The sequence below is a fragment of the Carcharodon carcharias genome, chromosome 13 (assembly GCF_017639515.1).
Source record: "Carcharodon carcharias isolate sCarCar2 chromosome 13, sCarCar2.pri, whole genome shotgun sequence".
NCBI lineage: Eukaryota > Metazoa > Chordata > Chondrichthyes > Lamniformes > Lamnidae > Carcharodon > Carcharodon carcharias.
The window spans coordinates 3,597,253-3,609,623 of record NC_054479.1 but is presented as its reverse complement, the minus strand read 5'-3'; positions in this window follow the sequence as shown (position 1 = coordinate 3,609,623).

Genomic DNA, 12,371 nt, shown 5'->3' with positions numbered 1-12,371 from the left:
CTGAGCATTAGTTTTTTTCTAGATGCATCACTAAAAAAAACAAAATTCTGTTTAAAAAGAGGAACTGTTCATAGTGTATTAACCCCGATAACCGTTGAATTACAAGCTAGGGCAATGAGTAACCTTACGTGTGGGATGGTTAACTATCCTTACACGTGGGATGGTTAACTATCCTTACATGTGGGATGGTTAACTATCCTTACACGTGGGATGGTTAACTATCCTTACATGTGGGATGGTTAACTATCCTTACACGTGGGATGGTTAACTATCCTTACATGTGGGATGGTTAACTATCCTTACACGCGGGATGGTTAACTATCTTAACATACGGGATGGTTAACTAGCCTTACACGCGGGATGGTTAACTATCTTAACATACGGGATGGTTAACTAGCCTTACACGCGGGGTGGTTAACTATCCTTACGCGAGGGATGGTTAATTATCCTTACACACGGGGTGGTTAACTATCCTTACACGCGGGATGGTTAACTATCTTAACATACGGGATGGTTAACTAGCCTTACATGCGGGATGGTTAACTATCTTAACATGCGGGGTGGTTAACTATCCTTACGCGAGGGATGGTTAATTATCCTTACACACGGGGTGGTTAATTATCCTTACACACGGGGTGGTTAACTATCCTTACACGCGGGATGGTTAACTAACCGTACAAGCGGAATGGTTAACTATCCTTACAGGCGGGTTGGTTAACTATCCTTATGCACGGGATGATTAACTATCCTTAAACGCGGGATGGTTAACTATCCTTACAAGCGGGGTGGTTAACTATCCTTACACGCGGGATTGTTAACTATCCTTACAAGCGGGTTGGTTAACTATCCTTACACGTGGGTTGGTTAACTATCCTTCCACGCAGAATGGTTAACTATCCTTACAAGCGGGGTGGGTAACTATCCTTACACGCGGGATTGTTAACTATCCTTAAACGCGCGATTGTTAACTATCCTTACAAGCGGATTGGTTAACTATCCTTACACACGGGGATATTAACGGGATGGTTAACTATGCTCACACGCGGGATGGTTAACTATCCTTAGACGCGGGATGGTTAACTATCCTTACAAGCGGAGTGGTTAACTATCCTTACACGCGGGATGGTTAACTATCTGTACAAGCAGAGTGGTTAACTATCCTTACACGCGAGATGGTTAACTATCCTTACAAGCGGGGTGGTTAACTATCCTTACATGCGGGATGGTTATCTATATTTACAAGCGGAGTGGTTAACTATCCTTACACGCGGGATGGTTAACTATCCTTACACGCGGTATGGTTAACTATCCTTACATCCGGGAAGTTAACTATTCTTACAAGAGGAGTGGTTAACTATCATTACATGCAGGATGGTTAACTATCCTTACATGTGGGATGGTTAACTATCCTTAAAAGCGGAATGGTTAACTATCCTTACACGCGGGATGGTTAACTATCCTTACACGCGGGGTGGTTAACTATCCTTACAGGCGGGATGGTTAACTATCCTTACAGGCGGGTTGGTTAACTATCCTTATGCACGGGATGATTAATTATCCTTACAGGCGGGATGGTTAACTATCTAACGCGCGTGATGGTTAAATAACCGTACTCGCTGGATGGTTAACTATCCTTACACGCAGGATGGTTAACTATCCTTAATGGCTGGGTGGTTAATTATCCTTACACGCGGGATGGTTAACTATCCTTACACGCGGGAAGGTTAACTATCCTTACACGCGGGTTGGTTACCTATCCTTACAGGCGGGTTGGTTAACTATCATTACACGCGGTGTGGTTAACTATTCATACACGCGGGATGGTTAACTACCCTTACAGGCGAGGTGGTTAACTATCCTTACACGCGGGATGGTTAACTGTCCTTACAAGCGGAATGGTTAACTATCCTTACACGCGGGAAGGTTAACTATCCTTACGCGCGGGATGGTTAACTAACCTTACAAGCACAATGGTTAACTATCCTTACACGTGGGATGGTGAAGCATCCTTATGAGCGGGATTGTGAACTACCCTTACAGGTGGGTTGGTTAACTATCCTTACATGCGGGATGGTTAACTATCCTTACAAGCGGAGTGGTTAACTATCCTCACATGCGGGATAGTTAAATATCCTTACGGGCAGGGTGGTTAACTATCCTTACACACGGGATGGTTAACTATCCTTACACGTGGGATTGTTAAGTATCCTTACAGGCAGGTTGGTTAACTATCCTTACACGCGGGATGTTTAACTATCCTTACAGGCAGATTGGTTAACCATCCTTACACGTGGTGTGGTTAACTATCCGTACACGAGGGTTGGTTAACTATTCTTACACGCGGTGTGGTTAACTATCCTAACAAGCAGGTTGGTTAACTATGCTTACAGGCGGGATGGTTAACTATCCTTACACGCGGGCTGGTTAACTATCCTTACACGCGGGATGGTTAACTATCCTTACACGTGGGATGGTTAACTATCCTTACACATGGGTTGGTTAACTATCCTTACACGTGGGCTTGTTAATTATCCTTACAGGCGGGCTGGTTAACGATCCTTACAGGCGGGCTGGTTAAATATCCTTACAGGCAGATTTGTTAACTATCCTTACACGCAGGAAGGTTAACTATCCTTACAGGCGGATTTGTTAACTATCCTTACATGCGGTGTGGTTAACTATCCTTAAACGCGGTGTGGTTAACTATCCTTACTGGCAGATTTGTTAACTATCCTTACACGCGGTGTGGTTAACTATCCTTACATGCAGGATGGTTAACTATCCTTACACGCGGGTTGGATAACTATCCTTACAGGCGGGATTGTTAACTATCCTTAAACGCGGGTTGGTTAACTATCCTTACAAGCGGGGTGGTTAACTATCCTTACACGCGGGATTGTTAACTATCCTTATAAGCGGGTTGGTTAACTATCCTTACACGTGGTTTGGTTAACTATCCTTCCACGCAGAATGGTTAACTATCCTTACAAGCGGGGTGGGTAACTATCCTTACACGCGGGATTGTTAACTATCCATAAACGCGCGATTGTTAACTATCCTTACAAGCGGATTGGTTAACTATCCTTACACACGGGGATATTAACGGGATGGTTAACTATGCTCACACGCGGGATGGTTAACTATCCTTAGACGCGGGATGGTTAACTATCCTTACAAGCGGAGTGGTTAACTATCCTTACACGCGAGATGGTTAACTATCCTTACAAGCGGGGTGGTTAACTATCCTTACATGCGGGATGGTTATCCATATTTACAAGCGGAGTGGTTAACTATCCTTACAGGCTGGATGGTTAACTATCCTTACACGCGGGATGGTTAACTATCCTTACACGCGGTATGGTTAACTATCCTTACATGCGGGATGGTTAACTATCCTTACATCCGGGAAGTTAACTATTCTTACAAGAGGAGTGGTTAACTATCATTACATGCAGGATGGTTAACTATCCTTACATGCGGGATGGTTAACTATCCTTACACGCGGGGTGGTTAACTATCCTTACATGCGGGATGGTTAACTATCCTTACACGCGGGGTGGTTAACTATCCTTACATGCGGGATGGTTAACTATCCTTACACGCATGGTGGTTAACAATCCTTATGCGCGGGATGGTTAACTATCCTTACAGGCGGGTTGGTTAACTATAATTATGCGCGGGATGGTTAACTATCCATACACACGGGATGGTTAACTATCCTTACACGCGGGGTGGTTAACTATCCTTCAACGCGCGATTGTTAACTATCCTTACAAGCGGAGTGGTTAACTATCCTTACACACGGGGAGGTTAACGGGATGGTTAACTATGCTCACACGCGGGGTGGTTAACTATCCTTACACGCGGGATGGTTAACTATCCTTACAAGCGGAGTGGTTAACTATCCTTACACGCGAGATGGTTAACTATCCTTACAAACGGGGTGGTTAACTATCGTTACACGCGGGATGGTTATCTATATTTACAAGCGGAGTGGTTAACTATCCTTACAGGCTGGATGGTTAACTATCCTTACAAGCGGAGTGGTTAACTATCCTTACAAATGGGGAGGTTAACGGGATGGTTAACTATGCTCACACGCGGGATGGTTAACTATCCTTACAAGCGGAGTGGTTAACTATCCTTAGACGCGGGATGGTTAACTATCCTTACACGCGGGATGGTTAACTATCCTTACAAGCGGAGTGGTTAACTATCCTTACACGTGAGATGGTTAACTATCCTTACAAACGGGGTGGTTAACTATCCTTACACGCGGGATGGTTATCTATATTTACAAGCGGAGTGGTTAACTATCCTTACAGGCTGGATGGTTAACCATCCTTAAATGCGGGATGGTTAACTATCCTTACACGCGGTATGGTTAACTATCCTTACATGCGGGATGGTTAACTATCCTTACATCCGGGAAGTTAACTATTCTTACAAGAGGAGTGGTTAACTATCATTACATGCAGGATGGTTAACTATCCTTACATGCGGGATGGTTAACTATCCTTGCACGCGGGATAGTTAACTATCCTTACAGGTGGATTGGTTTACTCTCCTTACACGCGGGGTGCTTAACTATCCTTATGCGCGGGAAGGTTAACTATCCTTACCGGCGGATTTGTTAACTATCCTTGCATGCGGTGTGGTTAACTATCCTTAAACGAGGGGTGGTTAACTATCCTTACTGGCAGATTTGTTAACTATACTTACACGCGGTGTGGTTAACTATCCTTACATGCAGGATGGTTAACTATCCTTACACGCGGGTTGGATAACTATCCTTACACGCGGGATTGTTAACTATCCTTAAACGCGGGATGGTTAACTATCCTTACAAGCGGGGTGGTTAACTATCCTTACACGTGGGATTGTTAACTATCCTTACAAGCGGGTTGGTTAACTATCCTTACACGTGGGTTGGTTAACTATCCTTCCACGCAGAATGGTTAACTATCCTTACAAGCGGGGTGGGTAACTATCCTTACACGCGGGATTGTTAACTATCCTTAAACGCGCGATTGTTAACTATCCTTACAAACGGATTGGTTAACTATCCTTACACACGGGGATATTAACGGGATGGTTAACTATCCTTAGACACGGGATGGTTAACTATCCATACAAGCCGAGCGGATAACTATCCTTACACGCGGGGTGGTTAACGGGGTGGTTAACTATCCTTACACGCGGGATGGTTAACTATCCGTACAAGCAGAGTGGTTAACTATCCTTACACGCGAGATGGTTAACTATCCTTACAAGCGGGGTGGTTAACTATCCTTACACACGAGATGGTTATCTATATTTACAAGCGGAGTGGTTAACTATCCTTACAGGCTGGATGGTTAACTATCCTTACACGCGGAATGGTTAAATATCCTTACACGCGGTATGGTTAACTATCCTTACATGCGGGATGGTTAACTATCCTTACATCCGGGAAGTTAACTATTCTTACAAGAGGAGTGGTTAACTATCATTACATGCAGGATGGTTAACTATCCTTTCACGCGGGGTGTTTAACTATTCTTACAAGAGGAGTGGTTAACTATCCTTACACGCGGGATGGTTAACTATCCTTACAGGTGGATTGGTTTACTCTCCTTACACGCGGGGTGGTTAACTATACTTACAGGTGGGTTGGTTAACTATCCTTACACGCGTGGTGGTTAACAATCCTTATGCGCGGGATGGTTAACTATCCTTACACACGGGGTGGTAAACTATCCTTCAACGCGCAATTGTTAACTATCCTTACAAGCGGAGTGGTTAACTATCCTTACACACGGGGAGGTTAACGGGATGGTTAACTATGCTCACACGCGGGATGGTTAACTATCCTTACAAGCGGAGTGGTTAACTATCCTTACACGCGAGATGGTTAACTATCCTTACACGCGGGATGGTTATCTATATTTACAAGCGGAGTGGTTAACTATCCTTACAGGCTGGATGGTTAACCATCCTTAAATGCGGGATGGTTAACTATCCTTACACGCGGGATGGTTAAATATCCTTACACGCGGTATGGTTAACTATCCTTACATGCGGGATGGTTAACTATCCTTACATCCAGGAAGTTAACTATTCTTACAAGAGGAGTGGTTAACTATCATTACATGCAGGATGGTTAACTATCCTTACATGCGGGATGGTTAACTATCCTTACTCACGGGATAGTTAACTATCCTTACAGGTGGATTGGTTTACTCTCCTTACAGGCGGGTTGGTTAACTATCCTTATGCGCGGGATGGTTAACTATCCTTACACACGGGATGGTTAACTATCCTAACGCGCGGGAAGGTTAACTATCCTTACCGGCGGATTTGTTAACTATCCTTGCATGCGGTGTGGTTAACTATCCTTAAACGAGGGGTGGTTAACTATCCTTACTGGCAGATTTGTTAACTATACTTACACGCGGTGTGGTTAACTATCCTTACATGCAGGATGGTTAACTATCCTTACACGCGGGTTGGATAACTATCCTTACACGCGGGATTGTTAACTATCCTTAAACGCGGGATGGTTAACTATCCTTACAAGCGGGGTGGTTAACTATCCTTACACGTGGGATTGTTAACTATCCTTATAAGCGGGTTGGTTAACTATCCTTACACGTGGGTTGGTTAACTATCCTTCCACGCAGAATGGTTAACTATCCTTACAAGCGGGGTGGGTAACTATCCTTACACGCGGGATTGTTAACTATCCTTAAACGCACGATTGTTAACTATCCTTACAAGCGGATTGGTTAACTATCCTTACATACGGGGATATTAACGGGATGGTTAACTATGCTCACACGCGGGATGGTTAACTATCCTTAGACACGGGATGGTTAACTATCCTTACAAGCCGAGCGGATAACTATCCTTACACGCGGGGTGGTTAACGGGGTGGTTAACTATCCTTACACGCGAGACGGTTAACTATCCTTACAAGCGGGGTGGTTAACTATCCTTACACGGGAGATGGTTAACTATCCTTACAAGCGGAGTGGTTAACTATCCTTACACGCGAGATGGTTAACTATCCTTACAAGCGGGGTGGTTAACTATCCTTACACGCGGGATGGTTATCTATATTTACAAGCGGAGTGGTTAACTATCCTTACAGGCTGAATGGTTAACTATCCTTACACGCGGGATGGTTAAATATCCTTACACGCGGGATGGTTAACTATCCTTACATCCGGGAAGTTAACTATTCTTACAAGAGGAGTGGTTAACTATCATTACATGCAGGATGGTTAACTATCCTTACATGCGGGATGGTTAACTATCATTACATGCAGGATGGTTAACTATCCTTACACGCAGGATGGTTAACTATCCTTACAGGTGGATTGGTTTACTCTCCTTACACGCGGGGTGGTTAACTATACTTACAGGCGGGTTGGTTAACTATCCTTACACGCGTGGTGGTTAACAATCCTTATGCGCGGGATGGTTAACTATCCTTACAGGCGGGTTGGTTAACTATAATTATGGGCGGGATGGTTAACTATCCATACACATGGGATGGTTAACTATCCTTACAAGCGGGAAGGTTAACTATCCTTACACGCGGGATGGTTAACTATCCTCACACGCGGGGTGGTAAACTATCCTTCAACGCGCGATTGTTAACTATCCTTACAAGCGGAGTGGTTAACTATCCTTACACACGGGGAGGTTAACGGGATGGTTAACTATGCTCACACGCGGGATGGTTAACTATCCTTACAAGCGGAGTGGTTAACTATCCTTAGACGCAGGATGGTTAACTATCCTTACAGGTGGATTGGTTTACTCTCCATACACGCGGGGTGGTTAACAATCCTTATGCGCGGGATGGTTAACTATCCTTACACATGTGATGGTTAACTATCCTTACACGCGGGTTGGATAACTATCCTTACATGCGTGCTGGTTAACTATACTTACACGTGGGATGGTTAACTATCCTTACACACGGGCTGGTTAACTATACTTACACGTGGGATGGTTAACTATCCTTACAGGCGGGTTACTTAACTATCCTTACACGCGGGATGGTTAACTATCCTTACACGTGGGGTGGTTAACTATCCTTACACGCGGGATGGTTAACTATCTTTACAAGCGGAATGGTTAACTATCCTTACACGCGGGGTGGTTAACTATCCTTACACGTGGGATGGTTAACTATCCTTACGCGTGGGCTGGTTAACTATCCTTACAGGCGGGTTGGTTAATTATCCTTACACACGGGCTGGTTAACTATAATAACACGCGGGCAGGTTAACTATACTTACACGTGGGATGGTTAACTATCCTTACAGGCGGATTTGTTAACTATCCTTACACACGGTGTGGTTAACTATCCTTACACGTGGGATGGTTAACTATCCTTACAGGCGGGTTAGTTAACTATCCTTACACGCGGGATGGTTAACTATCCTTACACGCGAGATGGTTAACTATCCTTACACGCGAGGTGGTTAACTATCCTTACACGCGGGATGGTTAACTATCCTTACACGCGGGATGGTTAACTATCCTTACATGCGGGGTGGTTAACTATCCTTACACGCGGGAAGGTTAACTATCCTTACACGCGGGATGGTTAACTATCCTTACACGCGGGGTGGTTAACTATCCTTACACGCGGGATGGTTAACTATCCTTACACGCGGAGTGGTTAACTATCCTTACACGTGGGATTGTTAAATATCCTTACACGGGGGAAGGTTAACTATCCTTACAAGCGGGGTGGTTAACTATCCTTACACGCGGGATTGTTAACTATCCTTACACGCGGATTGGATAACTATCCTTACACGGGTGTGTTTAACTATCCTTACACGAGGGTTGGTAAACTATCCTTACACGTGGTGTGCTTAAATGTATTAACAGGCAGGTTGGTTAACTATCGTTACAAGCGGGTTGGTTAACTATCCATTCACGTGGGCTGGTTAACTATCCTTACACGCGGGATGGTTAACTATCCTTCTGCGCGGGATGGTTAACTATCCTTACACATGGGATGGTTAACTATCCTTACACGCGGGAATGTTAACTATCCTTACACGCGGATTGGTTAACTATCCTTACATGCTGTGTGGTTAACCATCCTTACAAGAGGGTTGGATAACTATCCTTTCACGTGGGTTGGTTCACTATCCTTACACACGGGCTGGTTAACTATCCTTACATGCGTGCTGGTTAACTATACTTACACGTGGGATGGTTAACTATCCTTACAGGCGGGTTGGTTAACTATCCTTACACGCGGGCTGGTTAACTATCCTTACACGCGGGATGGTTAACTATCCTTACACGCGGGTTGGATAACTATCCTTACACGCGGGATGGTTAACTATCCTTCAATGCGGGATGGTTAACTAGCCTTACACGTGGGAAGGTTAACTATCCTTACACGCGGGATGGTTAACTATCTTTACACGTGTGGTGGTTAACTATCCTTACAGGCGGGATGGTTAACTATCCTTACACGTGGGATGGTTAACTATCCTTACACGCGGGATGGTTAACTATCCTTTCTCGCGGGATGGTTAACTATCCTTACAAGCGAGATGGTTAACTATCCTTACAAGTGGAGTGGTTAACTATCCTTACACGCGAGATGGTTAACTATCCTTACAAGCGGGGTGGTTAACTATCCTTACAGGCTTGATGGTTAACTATCGTTAAATGCGGGATGGTTAACTATCCTTACACGCGGGATGGTTATCTATATTTACAAGCGGAGTGGTTAACTATCCTTACAGGCTTGATGGTTAACTATCGTTAAATGCGGGATGGTCAACTATCCTTACACGCGGTATGGTTAACTATCCTTACATGCGGGATGGTTAACTATCCTTCCATCCGGGAAGTTAACTATTCTTACAAGAGGAGTGTTTAACTATCATTACATGCAGGATGGTTAACTATCCTTACATGCGGGATGGTTAACTATCCTTTCACGTGGGCTGGTTAACTATCCTTACGCGTGGGATGGTTAACTATCCTTACACACGGGCTGGTTAACTATCCTTACACGCGGGCAGGTTAACTATACTTACACGTGGGATGATTAACTATCCTTACAGGCGGATTTGTTAACTATCCTTACACGCGGTGTGGTTAACTATCCTTACACGTGGGATGGTTAACTATCCTTACAGGCGGGTTACTTAACTATCCTTACACGCGGGCTGGTTAACTATCCTTACACGCGGGATGGTTCACTATCCTTACAAGCGGGTTGGATAACTATCCTTACACTCGGTGTGCTTAACTATCCTAACAGGCAGGTTGGTTAACTATCCTTACAAGCGGGTTGGTTAACGATCATTTCACGTGGGCTGGTTAACTATCCTTACGCGTGGGATGGTTAACTATCCTTACGCACGGGCTGGTTAACTATCCTTACACGCGGGCAGGTTAACTATACTTACACGTGGGATGGTTAACTATCCTTACAGGCGGATTTGTTAACTATCCTTACACGCGGTGTGCTTAACTATCCTTACACGCGGGATGGTTAACTATCCTTACACGTGGGGTGGATAACTATCCTTACACGCGGGATGGTTAACTATCTTTACAAGCGGAATGGTTAACTATCCTTACACGCGGGATGGTTAACTATCCTTACACGCGGGATGGTTAACTATCCTTACAAGCGGGGTGGTTAACTATCCTTACACGCGGGATTGTTAACTATCCTTACACGCGGATTGGATAACTATCCTTACACGCGATGTGCTTAACTATCTTAACAGGCTGGTTGGTTAACTATCGTTACAAGCGGTTTGGTTAACTATCCATTCACGTGGGATGGTTAACTATCCTTACACACGGGTTTGGTTAACTATCCTTACACGTGGGAATGTTAACTATCCTTACATGCTGTGTGGTTAACAATCGTTACAAGCGGGTTGGATAACTATCCTTTCACGTGGGTTGGTTCACTATCCTTACACACGGGCTGGTTAACTATCCTTAAATGCGTGCTGGTTAACTATACTTACACGTGGGATGGTTAACTATCCTTACAGGCGGGTTGGTTAACTATCCTTACACGCGGGCTGGTTAACTATCCTTACACGCGGGATGGTTAACTATCCTTAAACGCGGGATGGTTAACTAGCCTTATACGCGGGAAGGTTAACTATCCTTACACGCGGGATGGTTAACTATCCTTACACGCGGGATGGTTAACTATCATTACACGTGGGATGGTTAACTATCCTTACACGCGGGATGGTTAACTATCCTTACACGTGGGGTGGTTAACTATCCTTACACGTGGGATGGTTAACTATCCTTACACGCGGGAAGGTTAACTATCCTTACACGCGGGATGGTTAACTATCCTTACACGTGGGATGGTTAACTATCCTTACACGTGGGACGGTTAACTATCCTTACACGTGGGATAGTTAACTATCCTTACACGCGGGATGGTTAACTATCCTTACACGTGGGGTGGTTAACTATCCTTACACGTGGGATGGTTAACTATCCTTACACGCGGGATGGTTAACTATCCTTACAAGCGGGGTGGTTAACTATCCTTACACGTGGGGTGGTTAACTATCCTTACACGCGGGATGGTTAACTATCCTTACAAGCGGGGTGGTTAACTATCCTTACAGGCTTGATGGTTAACTATCGTTAAATGCGGGATGGTTAACTATCCTTACACGCGGGATGGTTATCTATATTTACAAGCGGAGTGGTTAACTATCCTTACAGGCTTGATGGTTAACTATCGTTAAATGCGGGATGGTTAACTATCCTTACACGCGGTATGGTTAACTATCCTTACATGCGGGATGGTTAACTATCCTTACATCCGGGAAGTTAACTATTCTTACAAGAGGAGTGTTTAACTATCATTACATGCAGGATGGTTAACTATCCTTACATGCGGGATGGTTAACTATCCTTACACGCGGGATGGTTAACTATCCTTACAGGTGGATTGGTTAACTCTCCCTACACGCGGGGTGGTTAACTATACTTACAGGCGGGTTGGTTAACTATCCTTACACGCGTGGTGGTTAACAATCCTTATGCGCGGGTTGGTTAACTATCCTTACACGCGGGATGGTTAACCAGCCTTACACGCAGGAATGTTAACTATCCTTACACGCGGATTGGTTAACTATCCTTACAGGCGGGTTGGTTAACTATCCTTACAAGCGGAATGGTTAACTATCCTTACACGCGGGATGGTTAACTATCCTTACACGCGGGATGGTTAACTAAACTTACACGCGGGATGGTTAACTAACCTTACATGCGGGATGGTGAGCTATCCTTACAAGCGGAATGGTTAACTATCCTTACACGCGGGATGGTGAACTATCGTTATGAGAGGG